Source organism: Euprymna scolopes, chromosome 12 (assembly GCF_053919585.1).
Source record: "Euprymna scolopes isolate OS-2025 chromosome 12, ASM5391958v1, whole genome shotgun sequence".
Classification (NCBI taxonomy): domain Eukaryota; kingdom Metazoa; phylum Mollusca; class Cephalopoda; order Sepiida; family Sepiolidae; genus Euprymna; species Euprymna scolopes.
The window spans coordinates 124,298,523-124,321,022 of NC_136493.1; the positions used below are offsets into that span (position 1 = coordinate 124,298,523).

The window sequence follows — 22,500 nt, forward strand, 5'->3', positions numbered from 1 at the left end:
AGGTAGGTTGGTACGTGTTCTTGGTGTGTGTGTGCGTGTGTCCGTTTCAACCACTTTTATGATAAAGTGTCAAGTGCCCAACGAAAGCACGCAAGCATGACCCATGAAATCTAAATATCTGACAACAAGTGGTCTCCTTGCGTACGACTTACGCTTTCTATGGTTTCTCGTTGATTCGGGTTGATTTTACAAGTATTAAATGCAGCATGGCTTTTAAAAAGCCCCTTCTTATTACTTGAACACTTGAAGACTCATGATGTAACCGATAGCGTGAATTTAGCAAAAAATATAAAGGCCATAATTTGCTATAGATCCGTGACGCAACGTTAAGTTTCTTGACTAATGATGACATTTGGAAGCGACCTAGTGATTAGGTTTCGAATTTCAGCACGAAGATTCTTGCCACGTGTACCCAGACAAAAAAATCGTGATACGGCTAAACAGCAATCTACAGATTACTAACTATACCTATAGTTATATATGGTCATTATATATATATATATATATATATATATATATATATATATATATATATATATATATATATATGGTCATTATATATATATATATATATATATATGGTCATTATATATATATATATATATATATGGTCATTATATATATATATATATATATATATATATATATATATATATATATATATATGGTCATTATATATATATATATATATATATATATATATATATATATATCGAGGAGGGGGCAGCTTTGCCCGGCGCAAAATTTGCTTAAATATAATATTTTAATTTGTCCAGATTTCGTATATATTATTATAGAGTCGTGATTTCAAAAGTAAAAAAAAAAAAAAATCATTGGGTACAATTAGTAAGAATTGAAAACGAATCTGTAGCATTCAAAGTTGGTAACGTTAGCATTGTACAAACGTGACACTCATATTAACTGATTACAAATTAAATATTAAAAATAAACTAAGATAAATGTATAAAATGTATGACAATTTTTGATCCCTTAAAAACTATTTTACCCGGCTAAAGACCGATAAAAATCGGTCTGTAAAAAATCCAATCATTTGAGGCCCCTAGTGCTGTTCTGCGACTTTTAGTTTCAGAGGAGATAGAGTTTGAAAATATGGAGGGAGACAAACGGATATATAGCTTTTTATACATTCGATATATATGACAGCCCCTTTAAGAAATACGTTTCTTATAGTTGAGCACTTTCTGTTGAATAAAAGTCGGTCAATTTAGCTCTTATGCGTAGATCGTCGTATAACGACTTGATCACTGTCTGTCTGACGTAATGAACATTTAAATTTAAAATGTTTAAAATTCAACGCTATTTCACACGATTAATGGTAGCTGAATGGATACGGTCTCCGCTAATCGAGCCAGAGATGTCTCGTGTCGCGGGGTTCGAATCGTTCGACTGGTAGTAATTGTGACACCCTGCACTGAAGAATCCCGAAAGGATGAAACACTAGTGTCTGTAGGTATTTAATTATTATAGTAAAAAAATAATTATGACAGCCCCTTTAAGAAATACGTTTCTTATAGTTGAGCACTTTCTGTTGAATAAAAGTCGGTCAATTTAGCTCTTATGCGTAGATCGTCGTATAACGACTTGATCACTGTCTGTCTGACGTAATGAACATTTAAATTTAAAATGTTTAAAATTCAACGCTATTTCACACGATTAATGGTAGCCGAATGGATACGGTCTCCGCTAATCGAGCCAGAGATGTCTCGTGTCGCGGGGTTCGAATCGTTCGACTGGTAGTAATTGTGACACCCTGCACTGAAGAATCCCGAAAGGATGAAACACTAGTGTCTGTAGGTATTTAATTATTATAGTAAAAAAATAATTATGACAGCCCCTTTAAGAAATACGTTTCTTATAGTTGAGCACTTTCTGTTGAATAAAAGTCGGTCAATTTAGCTCTTATGCGTAGATCGTCGTATAACGACTTGATCACTGTCTGTCTGACGTAATGAACATTTAAATTTAAAATGTTTAAAATTCAACGCTATTTCACACGATTAATGGTAGCCGAATGGATACGGTCTCCGCTAATCGAGCCAGAGATGTCTCGTGTCGCGGGGTTCGAATCGTTCGACTGGTAGTAATTGTGACACCCTGCACTGAAGAATCCCGAAAGGATGAAACACTAGTGTCTGTAGGTATTTAATTATTATAGTAAAAAATAATTATATATATATATATATATATATATATATATTACTTGTTTATTGTTATATAAAAATGCTCACATCCCGCTGCTACAAACAGCCACTTGTTTCAATCAAACAACAGATATCATCAGGCAGCGACTTGACTATTCAAATGTTCAATGAATAAACTAAATAAAGATTATTCATTGAACATTTGAATAGTCAAGTCGCTGCCTGATGATATCTGTTGTTTGATTATTGAAACAAGTGGCTGTTTGTAGCAGCGGGATGTGAGCATGTTTATATAACAATAAACAAGTATTATCAGCTCTTTTTATTGAGCACTATCTAACAACCTCGTTGAATTTACTAGTCCATTACTTTTGAATAAAAAAACCCCGAGTATATATATATATATATATATATATATATATATATATATATATATATATATATATATCGCTACTATTATATAAAAGTCACGTTGTGCGTGAGTGTTTGTGTGTGATTTCCTTTCTTATAGGTTCCGAAACGACTGCCAAATTTGTAAATTTCACACAAAGCTAATTTATATGTCCAATAGTGGTCTTAGATATGTTTTTGTACATAAATTCATCTGATAAGTATCGAAAAAAATCCAGTCTTAAAAATAGTTTTTCTCTCTTATAGATAAAAATAATTTTTACAGGGGAATATTTTACGTTACACCGGCCAAGGGGAGACACTAAAATTTCAGCAAATCATTTCTTTAAAAAATGTGTATTGGTATTCATATTAAAAACTCTTTTTTTCTATTTATTTAGTTATTTATTTACTTCCCAACTGAGCAGATTTGGCACAAGGCCGTTTTTTAATGTGGAGAGTGATGGGGAGGAACTAAATAGTGACAATTGGTATGAAGAGTGTCTCCTACATTGACCAAAACTGATTGCTCAATAGCAATGATCTTATATGTGAGTTCGCCTCCACATATAACTTTGATTGCAGCATCTGCTGGAACAGATACTACTCTTTGATAACAGAAAAAAGATCTTGGCCCTAAAGCCAAGAAGAAAAAAGTGGAGCCTTTGTTTGTTTATTAAAAAAAATACAACTTTGTTATACATGGGTCTTGGAATTGCATTCATCTGCAAAAGGTCTAGCTAATTTTCATATTCTTTTAAACATTCATTTCAATTAATTCCCTATTAGTGTTTTCGGTTTTCCTATTGAATGATCATCTTTAGTTATCTATTGCGTGTAATTATATTCATGTGTTGTATAACGGGGCACGCAGAACGAGGACGAGACGATATTTATAATCGAAGAGATTTACATTGGAGCTGAGAGATAGATAGATGTGCAGAGGAAGTCTTTAAACAGGAATGGCGGAATGAAATATCGATGTGGGGGATACAGTCAACACCCTGGAAGGGGTTTCATATACAGTTCATCACACAATACGATGAAACAGCGTGCTGATATATATACACTTGAAAGACAAAAAACACATTAACTTGGTTGAAATGACGACGAAGACAAAAGGCTTACAAACAAATGTACATTTATTTCCAGCTGGTGATGATAACGAGGAGAATCCGATGCTAAATTGCTACAATGTCTTTTCCTGTCCTCCTAAAAGAGCTTAGGCTAACTCTCTCTAACTCTCTCTACAACTGAACTCTGACAAAACTGAACTGTTTTCGAACCCTTACTATATAACCTATATATTAATTCTGTATTTTTTGTGACGTCAGAACACGGCCAATCATGTGCATCTGATGCACATGGACGTTGCATATGCTTCCAACACGTGTTTCAATATTATTTTGCCCTTACCTAAACTTTGTTGCATAGTTATTTCTAACTACAGTGGATAATTCACTGCATTCCTGGAATCGTATCTAAACAACAAAAATGTATTCAGTTTAACCTTTGACATCTGCGTTCGATACAAGCATCCTCCGTCAATAAATATATTCGATCTTGATTACTTCGTTTCTCTAAGTATCGGCATTTGAACCCTTTTAATATACAACACATGCAAGTATTCTACATGGTTTATAGTAGCGTATTATTTGCGTAAAAAGGTTTTAGTAAATACAACCCTCTTTCTTTTTTTCTCTCTCTCTTTTCTTTCTCTCTCCCTCCTCTCTCTCTCTCTCTCTCTCTCTCTATATATATATATATATATATGTATGCGTATACATATTTGTTTAAAAAAATTGCCTACCAAAGTTCTCTGTCAGTTTTTGGTCTACAGACATGAAACTTAATATATAGGGTATTCGAACCCATGCGAAATTTATAGTTGGGTTTAAGCCAGGGGAAATCAGTGTAAAAGTGTGAAAATTGTGAAAATGGAATTTGCCAAGTGAAGGTCGAATGTCGGCATTGCGAATATGCATGCATAACGTAATGACTATTGAGTCCTGTTTTATTTTTTAGCCTTGCAGAAAAGATATCTTCATAGCTCAGGCATAAAAAAGGATAAAAGTAAATCGTAACTTAAACGTTTTTGACGCACGAGTAATTTTCTTTTTGTATTAACTTTAGAATCATTACTATATATTTGGTCCAATATAATATGATAACGAATAGGAAATCTGCATTAGTCAAAATATCATATTTAAGCGTATTTTACGACCGGGCAATGCCGGGCAGTCTGCTAGTGTATCATAAAACAAAGTGGGCAACTTCCATTGAATAAGGAAACCGAAATTTATTTTGATAACTCAAGAAGGATTAATATAAAACTTTCATACATTATTTATGACAAAATTCTATATAGTAGTCTGTCAGTCTTTATCTTTCTATATATGTTTATCTCTGATATGTACATGTTTTCAAGAACCTGCCTAAATATCTCTCTTTTATTTACTTGTTCATATAGTTCCCTATCTGCGCCTTAATCAATGTATATATACATATATATAGTAAGTTGTAAAAATGTATGTGGCAATTAAGCTACACAGAATATTCCGTGTTTCACCACGCTCGGATTCGTGAGCCTATCGAATCAGAGCGTGGATAAAACGCGAAATATTCTGTGTAGCTTAATTGCCATATATATTTTTATAAATTATTACCTAGTTCCACCTTTATTGAGCACTGTTGAAGTAAATACTTAAAGTTTACGCATAAAATAATACTTTCGTATATTAATTTATGCGATTAAATGAAGTAGTCATATATATATATATATATATATATATATATATATATATATATATATAGATAGATAGATAGATAGATAGATGTTATTTGTTTTTGTTTTTGCGATACGTTTTGAACGAATTCAATTATTTATGAAAGTGCATTTTTACCTAAATGCGAGTTGCAACCAATTTCCCTTTAACCAATTTGTTTGGTATATATATGTTGTTTTTAAAATATAATTATCCACTGACACGTGTGTCGTCTACGACTCATCTCGCTAGATTCAGCCACTCTGATGAGTTGTAGACGACGAAACACGTATCAGCGGATAATTATTTTATTTTATTTATTTTTTTACACAGGCATCACCACATTATCAAGCCCAAGAGGCCACTCATGGATAAGGGTTAAAGAGTGTACAGTAGAAATTGGAAAATATAGTAATCATTAGTAATGAAAATTCGGTAAATTTGTTAACTCATATGGAACGGCTCATCAAGAACTTATTTACGTTAGACTTGAAGACAACCGTATTGTACTCAGCCGGAAAGCAGGAAAACGGAAGACAATTCCACAGGCGTGCAGTTCTAAGAGAAGCTTTGTTCATGGAATCTACGTTTAGGTTTTGGCACAGGTAAAGAGTGGGGGAATTATTGATAGTGTTTTCAGCTAGACGGGTGTTTCTTGTGAAAGTTTTGCGAGGGGGGACCATAGACTGAAGCTCAGTCGAACACTTTCCATGAAAATAACGATACATCAGAGACAAGCTCGCAATATCTCTTCTGTGAGATAGAGGTTGCAGGGAAGAGAAAAGGACATCTCCTACGAGGCTACGAAGTCTATTTTGAACTCTATCAAGGCGGGACAAGTTCTTTCTATATTTTAAAAACAATATATATATATATATATATATATATATATATATATATATATATATATATATATATATATATATGTGTGTGTGTGTGTGTGTGTGTATAAATTAATGGGAGAGAACCACTGCAGAGTGCGCTGTCATAAAAGAAATAATTAAAAAAATAAGTAATATTTATTCATTTATTTATTTACTCTGTTTTTCACTAGGAAACACTGAAACTCATTATGTTCGTTCAAAAAAGTTAATCTAATGCCAATATAAGCGGATAAATATTTATAGCTCTAACACTCTAATATTGCACTATTGGACTATTTACAGGAACTTAGTTTTGTTTATTATATATATATATATATATATATATATATATATATATATATATATATATATATATATATATGTGTGTGTGTGTGTGTGTGTGTGTGTGTGTTACAAAAACCAGGAATACATCGGTACCGTCAGTTTCAAATCTAAGCAAAGGAAATCTATAACTGGTTTCCTATGTAAGAGAGACAAACATAAATTGGGGCTTATCAGAGTCCAGCAAAGGAAACTAATTCCACAACCCTTTGTTGGAATTAAAAACCGCCGGTACTGATGTCATCCCGATCTCATGTAATACATACATACATACATACATACATACATATATGTGTGCATTTATATAACATTCATATTATTTGATTGGTTGCATGGTAGATCTTATATATATGCCTTCACCATCTTTCAATGGTCTAGCTGTTTTCTTATTTCTTTGTGTATCGATCTATGTAAAGTTCGAACAAGTTGATTGATTCTTCGAGTTGATGTAAAAAGTTCCTTATTCATCAGTCTATCGCCAACTTGTGAAAAACTTTCGCCATCGACTTCTTAAGGCTTACACATGCTCCATATCAAGGCGCCCAGGGAAACTCGAATTTATCAATCAATTATCTCGTAGGCAAAAATGGCTAATATTTGTCCTACAGCAAGACACTTACTCCTATGTGTCAAAAGGTCTGGTACAGTAAAATACCTGTAGTGCATCTCTTAAACAAATATATATACATACACGCATACGTAAATATATATAAAAAGAGTTTTCTGTTTACTATAAGCGCACATGTTACACAAGTATAAATTATGTAGAATATCTGCATGAATATAATTACACGTAATAGTTAAGTAAATGTGATCATCCCATAAGATAACCGAAAAAAAAAAACTAATAGGGAATTAATTTAAATGAATGTTTAAAAGAATATGTAAATTAACTAGATCTTTTGCAGATGAATGCAATTCCAAGATCCATATATAACAAAGTTGTATTTTCTTTTTAAATAAATAGAAAAAAGGTTTATATCAAAAACCTTTTTTCAATATACAAAAATCCTAAATTTATAGCAGTGTAGATATACATGTATGTGTGTATGTGTGTCTGCGTTTGTGTATGCGTGTATGATTGATTCAAATGACTCATGAAGGTAGATTTCGAACGCGACTATAGCTAACACATGTATACACGTATGTAACCAATATGTACGTATAAATAAATTGAAGTAATATATATATATGTATATATATATATATATATATATATATATATATATATATATATATATATATATGGAAATCAACCTACTCAAATCGGAAGAGAACCGAATCAAACGAGAAAACTTCAAACTGACAACTGGCTCAATATCCAAATCTGAGCTTTTTAAAAATAACCAGTTACAACAATAATCGATAATAATTAATAATAATCGATAATAGATAATGATGATAAATAATCATAAAATATGTAATAAATAGGCTTTATGATATCATTTAATACTTGAGACGTAATTTATTTAAGCTAATAATTATATATATATACATATATATACATACATATACATATATATATATGTGTGTATATATTATATATATATATATATAAGAGGGTTAACTGCTGTGTGTTAATGGGAATATAAAGATATAAGTACATTGGCACACACACGCACACGCACGCGCGCACATGCATACGCACACGCACGCGCGCACACACACATATACATATGTAAATGAAATAAAAAAAAGAAAGAAACCGCATATTAAAACACTAAAAATAAAGAAAGGCGAAAGGTGAGGAGATAGTAGAAGGTTGTGAAATTAATAAAAAATGGACTCTATCCATGCGCCTCATGATCGATGTGTGCTGTGTGTGTTTGTTTGTTTGTGTGTGTATATGTGTGTGCGTGTGTTTGTGTGTGTGCGTGTGTGTTTGTGTGTGTGTGTGTGCATAATGTAAGTACGTCTTCTTTGCGGTTGTGCGGGCGGCTGTAATTCAAAGTCATGTGAGTAGTTTTTGCGTTATGATGATGAGATGACGTCACGCAAGAGTTCCCCGCCCTTTTTTTTATCAGGTGGGCTGGCAATTGGGGGGCGGACTCGAAAAACCAACTGTTGCTTCTCGTGCAAGTCCCTCCCTCCAAGCCATTAAAAAGAATTATAAATGAGAAAACCAAAAAACTACAATAAAAAAGAAGAAAAAAAAAACCCAGCAAAAAACAAAACAAAACAAAACAAAAAACAAATCAGAAAAAAAAAACTACAGAACAAAAACGTAAAACAAAGAAAAAAAAACTCGATAATTAAAGAAAGCAAATAATTAAATTAATGAAATAAATAAAAGTTGTGTACGCTTTAGTTCTTTTTCATTTTATAAACGTTCTTTTTCGTCATATTATAAGACAGTCTTTGAATACGGCATAATCACGTTGACCATTAAATCACCGAAGTTAAGCATTGTTGAGCCTGGTCAGTACTAAAGTGGGTGACCATTTGAAAATACCAATTACTATATGTGCTTTCAGTTTATCTTTGCCACAGGAATCAAGCAGTGTCGACCTAGAAGATAAATGATTAGGTATTGCGCAACACTTGCATAATATATCAGTGCGTGTCATCCATTATCCCTCCTAGATGGCTCTCGTCGTTTCAACGGCGAAAATCCATAATGGTGTTTTAGTGCCGGTATTCTTAACTTGGAATATTAGTTTAAGGGAAAATCTCATTAAATAATAAAAAAATCCTTACATTTACCGTTATACGTGCAATTCTATTTTGTTATCTGAAAAGTGCAAGTATTAAAAAAAAAATGCATGATTTTCTCGAAGTTGTCTTGCATATAAAGTAAAGGTAGCCCCCCCCCCAATGAGTACTCGATATCTTTAATACCAAAACCTACATACATAAATCTTTTTTATTAGCTACTAGTAGGGAGACCCGACTTTGTGGAGATTGAATGAGGATCCACACATATTCCACTCTTTCCCATACATTTATTGTCATCAAAATCAGTGAAATTGCCTATTTTATAGTCAAAGATCCCCCCTCGCAGTGTACCGGTAGGGGGCTTCACATGCCGCGCAGTAACTTAGTTGTAGTTTACATTGCACTGTAGAGAATCTAATGTTGGTTCTATAAATTTATCTGTAAATAATGGCGTCATTAAAAGTTTAAAATCAAAATGTTAAGTATCCTCGATAAATTGTGCTCTAAACAAACAAACAAAAAAAAACATTCATTTTGAACGCGCCCCTGTCTTATCAAAGAACCAATGTTGATTTTATGAAATTATTTTTTACGTAATCATCTGAATTAAAGTCAAACGTACAAAAGTCAAGTATCATTGTTCTATTGTAATCTAAAAAGAAATATTCATTTCGAACGCGACCTTGTCTTATAAAAGAATCTACAGTTGATTTTGTAGGCTGGGCCTTTCTTCTTGTGCGGCGATAAAACTTCTCAAAAGCACTTCTGATGTTAGGTTGCATAAAAGTGTTAACTTTGGTCGAAATCGGATTTGTTTCTTTAATCGGATTTTTCCCATTATCGATTTTCGATAATTATCAGAAGCATTCCGATACAGACCCTACACAAGAATACTCCTAGACACATAAAGTACCTTTATGTAAAATTTAAGAAAAAAATCATCCCAGCCATTTTCGAGTCCATAGGAAACAAACCCACACACGCAGAGTTCCTTTTATAGAATAGTAGAGATTTCTGGAAGATTGTTAGAAGTTATTTTAATATAATGTCCTGAAATTGGATTATTCGAAATACTGTTCTCATCGATAATCACGGTGACAAACCGGTTCCCGGTGGATAACTGAAATTAGCAACGGTGAACCCGATCAGCACTAAAATGGGTGAACATTTAGGAATTCCAGGTTCTGATGTGCCCTCTCTTTATCTCGACATTGTTTCCAGTCGTCCTGGACTTCTTCTTACCCTTGGACTCAAGCAGTGCCGATTTAGGAGAGGTATTGTTGATGATTGCGCAACCTGTGTCCCACAATTACACGCACAGCGATTCTTACAGGTACTATCTATTGTCTTTCATGACTAAACGGAAGCGATGTTCTCATTTTGAGCATTATTTTCACAATGTTTCGATCGATGTAACTTCCGACCTTTTTCCGGTGTTTGTTGTCGAACTCTGAAATCTTTCTGTTTACTTCGGGAATCTGCACGGAATTTAGAACGGAAACCTTTATTTAATCCACTGGAGTAGCATGCTCTCATTACGCCAGCTATGACCCCGTAGAAGTCTTAAGTAATTCGCCATTGCATTAATGAGTGTCGCTCGCGTTATATATATATATATATATATATATATATATATATATATATATATATATATGTATACATATATATATAAATACACATATATGTATGTGTATACATATATATATAAATGTGTATACATATATATGAATACACACATATATATATATATATATATTTATATAGTAGTCATCCACAGACAGTACTCTTTCGCTCATTAGTGCGGCAAGAAAAGCAACTACCCCAAGCCAGGATGGAAACCCGATCGCCCAAACGACAGTCGGTGCTTCTAACCGTTGCGCTATACGGCTGCTGCCATGCAGGCAGTGAATTAACAATGTTTTGACATTGTCCAAATACCCAAGCTCAATTTGCTTACACAAAGAGCACTGCTTCATACGTTAATGGTAATTTGTATATCTATATCTATATATCTATATCTGTATATATATCTCTCTCTTTCTCTCTCTCTCACTCTTTCTCTCTCTCTCTATATATATATATGAGATATGTCTCTCTCCCCTCTCTCCTTCTTTCTCCCATTTATATATATGAGAGAGAGAGAGAGAGAGAGAAAGAGAAAGAAAGAGGGAAAGACAAAAAGACAATTTAGAGGTAGGAAGAAAGACATACGCAATATACAGGAGAGAGGTTGGAAAATTGATGAGTTGTTAACAAATTACGCTTAAAATTTTTTATAAGGAAAAAGAAAACCAGAGAGACAAAAAAAAAAGAAGTTCATTAGCAATAGCATAATAATTGGCATTTTAAAAAAAGCATTGTGTCACCTGATCAGACATTTCCCGCGTCTCAAGAACAATAAATGATCTCAAATGGTATTAATCTTATTTGATTCATAAAATATAAATGAATTGACAAATGATTTAAAACAATTTTTATCTCAGCATTCACAATGATGTTTTCTATGAATAAAAACACATTTTGATCGTGCAAAACTAAAATAGGTCAATTTAACAAAAAAATCATCTCCACTATTAAATAAATTTTGGTTTCAGTTACATATATATATATATATATATATATATATATATATATATATATATATATATATATATATATATATATAAGAGCAAATAGTTAATAAAACATGTTAAAACACTCTGAAAAGAGTTAAAAAACATATTTAATTTGAAAAGGAAACACTTAATAAGTGGATAGTCATTAATCCGCGGAGTTTGGAAGAAATACTTTCCTTCTCATCAGAGGGTAGGAATTAGCAAAATGCGGGATCGGATTTTGCATGCAAAAGTATTTGATGAAACTGCAAGTAAGTCAAAGATCTTACTTGATAAAAAAAAAAGTGAAGCAGAGGGAATATGGTGACAAAAAAGGTGATTTCACGTGAATGGATAGTTCGGTGAAAGGTAAAGTATTCAATGACGGTAAAATCCAAAAATGCAAATCCAAGAAAGTTAATTAATTATATATATATATATATATATATATATATATATATATATATATATATATATATATATATATATATATATATATATATATATATATATATTTGTTTATTAAACATTTAAATCAAATATCTATTAAATATTTTTACGTGCATTGAAGTTATCCTCGGACACGCGTGTTTCTGGATATCACCGTTTAACAAGATTCGAACTCGCTAAGCAACCTGACATCTTACCACCAAACCACGGTAACTTGTCAAATTTACGCACGATTTTCATATTGTTTATTTATTTATTTTTTATTAGCGGTTCTATGGTATTTTATACTTCCCTGAGCGTTTTGTAAGCGCCACACACACACATATCTATATATGTATGTGTGTGTGTATAAAGGCGGCACACTACTATAATCGTATAATCGACCATCATAAGAGTGTTGATCGATCGTAAAATACGCTTAAATATATTTTAATTTATGTAGTAAATTATCAACTTAGAAAACTTGATCTTTGAAACTTTAAGAACTATTATATATATATATTTATATAAATATAAATATAAATATATATATATTTTTTTACAAAGGCATCACCACATTATCAAGGCCCAGAGGCCACTCAAGGATAAGGGTTAAAGAGTGTACAGTAGAAATTGGTCAATATAGTAATCATTAGTAATGAAAATTTGTTAAATTTGATAAGTTATATGGAACGGCTCATCAAGAACTTATTTACTTTAGACTTGAACACAACCATATTGCAGTCAGCCGGAAAGCAGGAAAACGGAAGACAATTCCACAGGCGTGCAGTTCTAAGAAAGAAGCTTATATATATATATATATATATATATACGTACATATACACACACACACACACACACACACACACACACACACACACACATATATATATATATATATATATATATATATATATATATATATATATATATTATTCAATTTTCACCCGAGCTAGAATCGAAACCAAAACATATAGTTTTTCAATCTTATTCGTTTCCGTCTGATCTCACTCTATACGCATATAAAATCTTTTTTAAAATAATTAAAGTAGTTAAAGATAAAATGTACGTAGAAATAATACATTTCGTCGACATTTTAAAAAAATTACATTTTCACCCCAGACAAGGCCCATTGCCACTTTGATGTAGGGGGCTACTATCAGGGACATATGCTACAGGGGTACTATGTGGGGATTTGAGCAGCAAGATGTCGGTTCACGTTACACTTGAATTTCTGCATGTCAGTACATTTGGGGAAGCAGGAACCCGAAAGGGAATTCCAAAGTCTAGCGATTCTGGGGAAGAAACTACTGGCGTAGAAGGCTCTCTTACATCTAGGGATATCAACTGTGAAGGGGTGGGATCTTGCTGCATGTCGGGGATATTAACGTCGAAGGGGTACAAGTGATTGCAGCTCGTCGGAACATTCACCGTTAAAGTACTTGTAGAACAGGCAGAGGGATGCTACATTTCGTTGAGACAGAGGCTGAAGCTTAGATGACAGTTCAGGACTTATTAGTTTGGAGACTTTCTTTTGAACCTTGTCTAGCAGTGAGAGACTAGTAGCAGATGCACCAGCCCATATATGACAACAATACTCCATACATGGGCGAACGGTGGCCTTATAAAGATGCAGGATACTTTCGGGAGTTAGTAGCTTTCTAGTACGGTAGAGAGAACCTACCTTTTTCGCAGCGTCTATCAAGTTTCATATTCCTTTCAATCTATACTGCTTAGCTGCTATTTTATCGGCTAAAAATTAAATCGAATTCATTGCACACATTAAAATTCCTAATATATCATCAAGTTTCATGTCTGTAGACGAAAAATGTACAGAGTAGTTTAATCGAGACCGTTCCTCACATAGGCAGACATGGTCACTTATATATATAATCATAAATTAAAAATAATTATTTTTTATACCTACCATCACCAGTATTCCATGCTTCTGCAATTATCAGTGTAGGAAGTAACTATTGTCGCTGCTCGAAGGATTTGGACCCTACCACAAAGTCACCATTGACTTCGTTAGCAGAGAAGTAAACCACTAGGCCACCGTCAACCGCCACGAAATGAAGACACATTTTAACATAAATAAAACTTAACATTAATTCAGACGATCATTAGTGATCTATCGACAGAAGATCGTAATCTCGCAACAAAGCCAGCTGACAGACTTTTTTTATTTCACAAAGAGGTCACCACATATCAAGGCCAAGAGGTCATTCAAGGATAAGAGTTAATGTGTGTACGGTTGTCATTGGGACAGTAGCATAGTAATCGTTTGTGGTTGAAATTTGGTATAATTAGATTATTTATGAAGATGGTTCAATTAGTTTGTTCAGCTGGAAAGCAGACCTGCGGTACAAAGTTCCACAGGCAGGTAGTTCTAGGAAAGAAAACTTTGTTTATGAAATTCATGTTTAGGTTTAAGCACTGACAGAGAACGGGGGACATTATTGATAGTGATTCTGGTTAAACGAGTGTTTTTTTGTTGTAAAGGTTTGGTAAGGGGGCATAAACTGGAGCTCAGTTGGACACTTGTTATGAAAATAGCAATAGAACAGAGACAGTCTCGCAACGTCTCTTCTGTGAGAAAGAGGTTGCAGAGAAAAGAAAATGACATTGCTTACTAGATTACGAAGTCGGTTTGGAACTCTGTAGAGAAAGGATAGGCTGCCCAGAGCAACTCCTACCTATATATAGCAACAGTACTCCATCATATGATGTGCTTGGCTCTTATACAGGTAGCGGATTAAATCGGCAGTATGATATCTATTTGAGCGGTAGAATGATTAAAGCATTTTCCAGCGTGCTCAATTTCAGGTGAAGGTGAGACCAGAGACCAAGAAGCTTGTTTAACCATGGAGCTTCCTCAAAACAAGAGCCGTTCATTTCAATAGGGACCAGATGTGGGCAAGAGCGTTGACGATGGAAAGAGAGAAGCTAGATGTGTCAAAACTAAATAGTCACCTTTTTCCCCACTACACCACGTGATCAAGATCAGTAGTGAGGGAATCAGAGAGATTTTGTACATTTCTAACCTTTGAAGTGTTATCACATATGGAAGTGTCGTCTGCATAAATGTCTACGAATGCTTTAAAAATGTGATTTGGGAGATCGTTGATGACGATCAGGAAGAGAGTTTGGCCCATGATAGAACCCTGAGGGACAAAAACTTATTTCTGAAGTGGCGAAATAATCGTAAACCACACACACACACACACACACACACACACACACACACACACACACACACACACACACATCTATATATATATCTGTTCCGTCTGCCTGCTTCCCACCGGACTACAACTTGGATGTCTTCAAGTCCAACGTTAACAAATTCCTAATGAACCGCCCCCTTAAGTAAACACTTCATCAAATCTCCACACTAATGTTATGTACTTGCAATAACCCTTATCCCTGAGTGGTTTCCTGGCCTTGATAAGTGGTGATCACTGTGTAATATATATATATATATATATATATATATATATATATATATATATATATTATAACGTTTTTAAAGTAAAAAGTTTTCTTTTACCGCTAGTCAACACTGGATAGTTACAGCTAGTACACCTATAATCAATAATACCGACGCCTGCTATCAGTACCCTGATCCACCAAGGCCAGATAATATTGATCAATTCCCTGTGTTTAACAGTATTGTGGAATTCCAAGGTCTATGACGATTTGATGCTGATTATAATAGTGTTCCTCTACACAATTCTTATACTGTTCATCCGCGTATTTAGTTTTGCATATGTGGTAAATATGCTAATATTTGAAACAAAACATTCTATTGTTTCGATGTTTCAATATAACAAACTGATTTGTATAACTCCAAATGCTAGACATCGACGAAGGAAGAAGAAGAAAAAAGGAGGCTACTAATGATCGAAAGAAAAATGTTTCGTTCGACTTCCGGTTTGAGATAACACTGGTCACAACAAAATGAGGGCAATTTGTATTACTTCGAGCGTGAAATGTATACAAACGACAACTGCAATCGCGAATATGAGCTTTAAATAAAAAGAGTGAAAGCATGTCTCCTGTAACAAACGTGGTTGGATCACATATAACAAGCGTTCAAGGCGTTGGGACTTCATTCGTTCGAAGCCTTTGACACCTGACAGAAATATTGGTAGAAGAGAGAAAAACTAGCAAAAGCTCTTCTTTGAGAAAAGGCTTACAGAGACGATATCACGCTTAATGTAGTGCGAAGTCAATTTTGTAATCTGTCAAGGCAAGACCTTATGCTCTGGGGGACATCTACCTACAAGTGGCCGCAGTAGTCCATCTTAGGACGGACGTAAAAGGAAACAAAGAATGGATGTGAAAGACGGCTGAATTTACTAGTGGATTTATTTGCTTCCCCACTGAGCAAATTAGGCACAAGGCCGTTTTTTAATGTGGAGACTGAAGGGGAAATGGGGACCAACTCCCCGGGGGGTAGAGGAGCTGGATAGTGACAATTGGTATGAAGGGTTTCCCTTACATTGACCAATAACTGATTGCTACAAGAGCAATTATCTTATATGTGGGGTTGCCTCCACATATGGTCTTTGAAATTCATGCCCAGCCCCCGCAGGGGCCGGGCGAAACTGACGGCTGCATTCCCTGAATAACGCCATACTCTAAAATAAATATGAGGGAAAAACGAATGTACACATATCAAAGGTAATAGCATTAACGTTAGAAAAAGACGTTTAACATGTAGTTAAATGGGTCGTAAAATGTATGGTAACATTTAATGCTAATTACACTAGGCTTCTTTCCCTAAAATCTTCAACAAACATTCTCAAATGCCGATTGCCATGGCAAATAGCATCATACCTGAGAGCCTATCGTTCAAAGTCTTCAGTCTAACATTTACAGGCCAATGAATAGGAATAAATACATTGAGGACATTGCAAAAGCTGCTGCAAAGAAAATGGGCTCCCTCTACCGTGCTAAAAATTACATTCGCCCATGCATGGGGTATTGTTGCTACATCTGTGCTAGTGTATCTACCATTCATTTCCTCCTCTTAAAGAAGGCTTAAAAAAGAGTCTCAAATATAATAAATCTCGCACTATCGACCAAGTTTCAGCCTCTGTCCCATCGCTGCAATGATACATCCCTATGCCTGTTTTACAAGTAATCGAATCTACTTTGATAAACTCATATCAATTGTGCCCCCTCCCACGGCGTACATAATCCCAACTAACCCGATAAGCAGTTAATTCCCACCATTTTACTGTTAAGATCCCTAGATGCCTAAAATTTTATCACACTAATAGTTTATTCTGTAGGACTGCTATATTTTTGCATCTCTCCTCTGTTTCCTGGTTTTTTGACTGTATTGACATGAAGAATTTTAAATGTAATGTGAACAAACATCTCGCTGCTCAACTTCCAACAATTATCTGTTAGACATGAATCTAAAAAGAGGTCCCTTACATCTAAGTGGAAATGCGATTGGGGGGGGAGGTAAATTAAAGCAAAAATAAACAGACAAGTGAAGAATTTAGGAAAAACAAAAAAGAATGCATATAAAATGCAAAGAATGTAGATTGAAAAAAAAAACGGGGATGTATGAAAAGTAAAGAACAAACAGAAGAAAGAAAGAAAAAAGATATAAAACAAAAAAAAGAGAAAGAAGAAATTGGGTGTAAAACGAAGGATAACCATGAATAAATGAATGAAAAATAAAAGGAATACAGACATTTGATAAAAAATGAAAAACAAAAAATAAAATAAAAATTAATTTCGTTATATTTTTGCATTTCTTCTTCTTGTTCTTCAAAAAAAAAAAAAAGACTTCAATGCTGACGAAATTTCTACAGAAAAAAACCAACAAGCAGAAAATGACTTTTTACCGACATGTTCTTTTAAAAAGACAAAATCGTTTGAATAAATTTCTATAATCATCCTGAATAAAAAAATTGGTTCCCTCGAAAATGTCATGCCATTGTGCGAATCAAAAAATATTCTGTATCTCGACAAGCGAAGATGAAATTAAAAAATACAGCTTTGTGACATTAAAGAAACGGTATTTCCTTCCTTTATAAAAACGGATATTTTACATATATTAAAATACCATCTTAGGCATGGGCGAATTAATTCTATAAAACATTTAACTGTGATCGTGAAACAAAAAACTGTGTTTTACTAAGATTTCAAAATAGTATCTATATATTTAAAAATAGTCTATATATTTAAAAGTAGCATATATAATTCCAAATAGTATATATATTTTCAAATATTATATGTATTTTAAAATAGTGTATATATATTTTGAAATGGTTATGTATTTTAAATCTGTATCTATATGTTAAAATAGTATATATTTTAAAATAGTATATATATTTTAAAATATTGTATATATTTTAAAATAGTATATATTACTAAAACTTTTTTACTTGCTTATGTGATTGTTTGGTTCTTGTCACCGTGCGCGTCTAAAGACACTACAAAACGATGGCGTCGCTCAATTAAAATACAGGGAGGCGGAGTAAGAGATTCTGGCAAAAGTGTATTATAGTTAACAACGCAAAAACAGGTGAAAAAACTTGTTTACCGTTAAAAATCTATAATAAAAAAAGCAGTGATTATTAAAACTACTTAGGTATTCAACCAAATCATTTACAACAAAAAGGATATACCGGTACATATTTAAATAATTCTAAATTAGAATTCTATAATTAAATAAAACATTATCTATCTATCTATCTATCTATTAATCTATCTATCTATCTATCTATCTATCTCTATGTGTATATATATATATAGTATATATATATATATATATAGAGAGAGAGAGAGAGGGAAAAGAGAGAGAGAAGAAAGAGAGAGAGGGAATGAGCCATAAATTAACAGATAGATATACAGATTGATAGATAATTTCTTTATATCTGCATATATATAATAAATAGATAAACTATGAGCTAAAAAAATCTATATAATTTTAAAACTCAAATGACCTCGTAACGGGTGTTGTAACCTAACATCCAGTTTACGACTTCCGGTTGCGCATGCGTACATCAACAAATAATCAACGCGGCAATAAAACGTATTGTTTTACTCTATATGTTTTCATCGTCCCAATTGTTTTTTTTTAATTTAAATTATCCAAATAAACAATTGTTAATACTTTCTGCATCTTTTTTTACATCGGTCATTTCCGTACTACGTTTAAGTTATTTTAACGCAATTTTCTTACAAATAAATCTACTATAATCCATTGACAACCACAGGAGCGTTTTACAACGGCGATTTATCCGCCGCCTTCATTTTTTAAAATATTATTCTCAATTTTTTAATACACCTTTTTTCAAAAACATTCATACATTTGCTTCTACAGTACCAACATAAATAAATAACCCCGAAAATATGTTTTTTTTTAATTTGCGTTACAAATAAATAATCAAGGCGACAATAAAACGTATTGTTTTACTGTGGACGTTTTCAGCGTCCCAATTGTTTTTTTTCGCGTTTAGATTAAAAGATATATTAAAATTTGAATTTAACTTTAAATAGTCTGGTATCTGTTCAGTGCACATTTACCTATAAGTATGGCAAACCACATATAATTCAATGGCTGTAAGTCTTTTTCCAAAAATAAACAATTATAAACAGAACTCATAGAAATCTATCTATATTTTTTCATTTTAATATACTTTCTAAGAAATGTTTCTATTATGTCACAAAAAAAACTATTTTCTTTGCGTCACAAGTGTCACGCTCATACATTAATTCCATAGCTAATATAACATACTGACCAAACGGGTCATGGGTAGTCTAGTATTTTATAAAAACAAAGCTATTAAGATAGTAGTCGCTCTACCCGATTAAAGGAGCAATTCATGAATTAAATTCATATATATATATATATATATATATATATATATATATATATATATATATATAACACAAAAAGCAAAAAATATCATGGGGAATCATTTAATAATCGAAAGACTTAACTGTATACATAGTCATCGCTATCATCTGACAATAATCTGTGTACGTTTATACGCATTTCTTTGATTACCATTAACAAATTGCAAAACACCAAAAGCAAGCGATAACTAACAGTAAACATATACTACGTTTTATTTATTCACTACAAAATAAAACGAAAAGCTTTGCGAAATTCAAGGGGGTATCGAGTACTTACTTTTGTTAAAATGATTCCCGCCAAATTAAACCTGAAAATTGTGTAAAAAGAGAAAAAAAGGTATAAAATAAAGGAAAAAAGAAAGAACAAAATGAAACTATCAAAGGCAATCCAAAATCAAATATCGATAAGATGAAATGATTGTGTCATTGAATTCAAAAGGAACGGTTAACGAGATTAGAAAGTATTACACATTTCGCGTGGCTTAACTAAACATGCGCTCGTCAAATGTGTTGAGGTAGATTGTAAGGGTGATCTACTCATAGAAAAAATAAATGACACGTTTAATGAGGTTAATTTTCGATTGGGCGATTTTATTCAGTCTGACTTCTTTTGGACAGTTTTTATTTCTTAGTTTACTAATATTAACACGGATAATTGATTTATGAAACAAGAAAATATACACTGTGCATTAAAAAAGTTGGGCGACGACACGGTGGATAAAATAGTTCTGTATATCACGCGCGCATATTGGCTTGATTGATATTACAGATTCATTAAAGTTAAGCAATGCTGCGAAAGAGGAAAAAGATAACTTTAACTAATTCACGTTGTCACATAATCACCTCGACACTTTTATATTTAAACAATCACCGTTTGAAAAAACACGCGGACTTCACTCTTCTGTTTGACTGCTTGCCACATAGAAGGATGAAAAGAAAGAAAGAGTAAGAAAATCTTTGAGGAAGATATTATACCGCCGAAAATTTGGATTACATATAGAATATTTATTTAAAAAAAAATCCTATGTTGTACTGGCCTTTTAAATTACAGAATTATTCAATTTAGAAAGCACTTATAGAAAGAATATATATATATATATATATATATATATATATATATATATATATATATATATATATATATATAAACGTGAACGTGTCTGTGTATCTGTGTGTCTGTATGTCTGTGTACATTTCCCTACGCAATAACTCTGTCAATTTTTAGTCTATAGACTCGAAATTTGATATACAGGTTAATGAGATTTGGGAACATCGATGTGATAGGTTTTTGGCCAGAAATTTGGCGATTAAGGGGTCAAAGCTCAACAATTTGACCTTTGAGAACTCTACCAAACTCCTCCGACAATTTTGGGTCTACGCACTTGAAATTTTAGATATAGGTTCCTTGGACATAGATCTAACTTAATAACTTGACTTGAGCCGAAAACAATAAATTTTAAGGGGTCATAATAGGGGTCAAAGTTATAAAAAAATTGACCTCTGTGGTCTCTTACAAATTACTCAGACAATTTCTGGTCTAAATATTTGAAATTTTACATAAAGGGTACTCAGAGATAGGGCGAGCTTTTTCAGCAGTTTGGGTCGAAAACTTTTTAGTTACCAATATATAAATGTATGTATGTATGTCTGTTTGCATGTCTGCCTTAAACTTTCAATAGAGACGACGGATTTTACCAAGATCAGTATCGTTGTAAAGTTCGATCTTTCATACGACAAATATCGAAAAATTGGCTAAAAACATCAATATCTTCCCCTTCAACTAGGCACTTTTCTACAGGGGGAGGGGGTCACTTTTTTCGCCGATATTTTTTAAAGTTATCCTCTCCCTTAGATTGTCTAGCCTTAATTTAAAAAATGTCGTTTCCGGTTTGGCGGTAGTCGTAACAGCATAAACGTTTGGTTTTACCCCGTTCTTTTCCTCCTTTGCGGTACGGGTTCGAGCCTGCCTTCCTACTACCACTTTTATTTGCTCAACGTACACATCCAAACACCCGGGTAACGTCGGGCTCCCATGCTAGTATATATATATATATATATATATATATATATATATATATATATATATATATATATGTAGTAGGACCCGAGATACGGCAGTAAAAATTAGTAACAAAATAGTACAGTATCTAATTCTCATCTATATAATCGAATAACATTATAAATAACACCGTAAGGTGGGGCAACTACCTAAACCAGGAGCCGGAAAATATTGTATTCTCCATCGTAACCTGAAAAAGCGTATCCTAGGATCAGCGTATCTCGGGGTTCTATTGTATATAGTTATAAAACTCAGATCAGCTTGCTTGCTTGGGCGTTTAAATCGTATATCCAGTTTGAGACGTCCGGTTTCAAAAATTCATCTGCTTACCTATTTAATGGCCGCCTTGTCTTA

The 22,500-nt window shown here is 33.1% G+C and overlaps 1 protein-coding gene across 4 annotated transcripts in view; it reads right to left on the reverse strand.

Annotated features, from left to right (window-relative positions):
* LOC145291469 (uncharacterized) overlaps positions 1-22,500 on the reverse strand; it is a 149,278-nt gene that overhangs the window by 79,495 nt on the left and 47,283 nt on the right. For 2 of the 4 annotated variants that reach the window (XM_080137340.1, XM_080137338.1), the window contains exon 2: positions 20,365-20,395. The exons of the other annotated variants lie outside the window; for them this stretch is intronic. The gene's annotated coding sequence lies outside the window, so the exon portion shown is untranslated. The remainder of the gene's footprint in view (positions 1-20,364; positions 20,396-22,500) is intronic. 4 annotated transcript variants of the gene reach the window in all.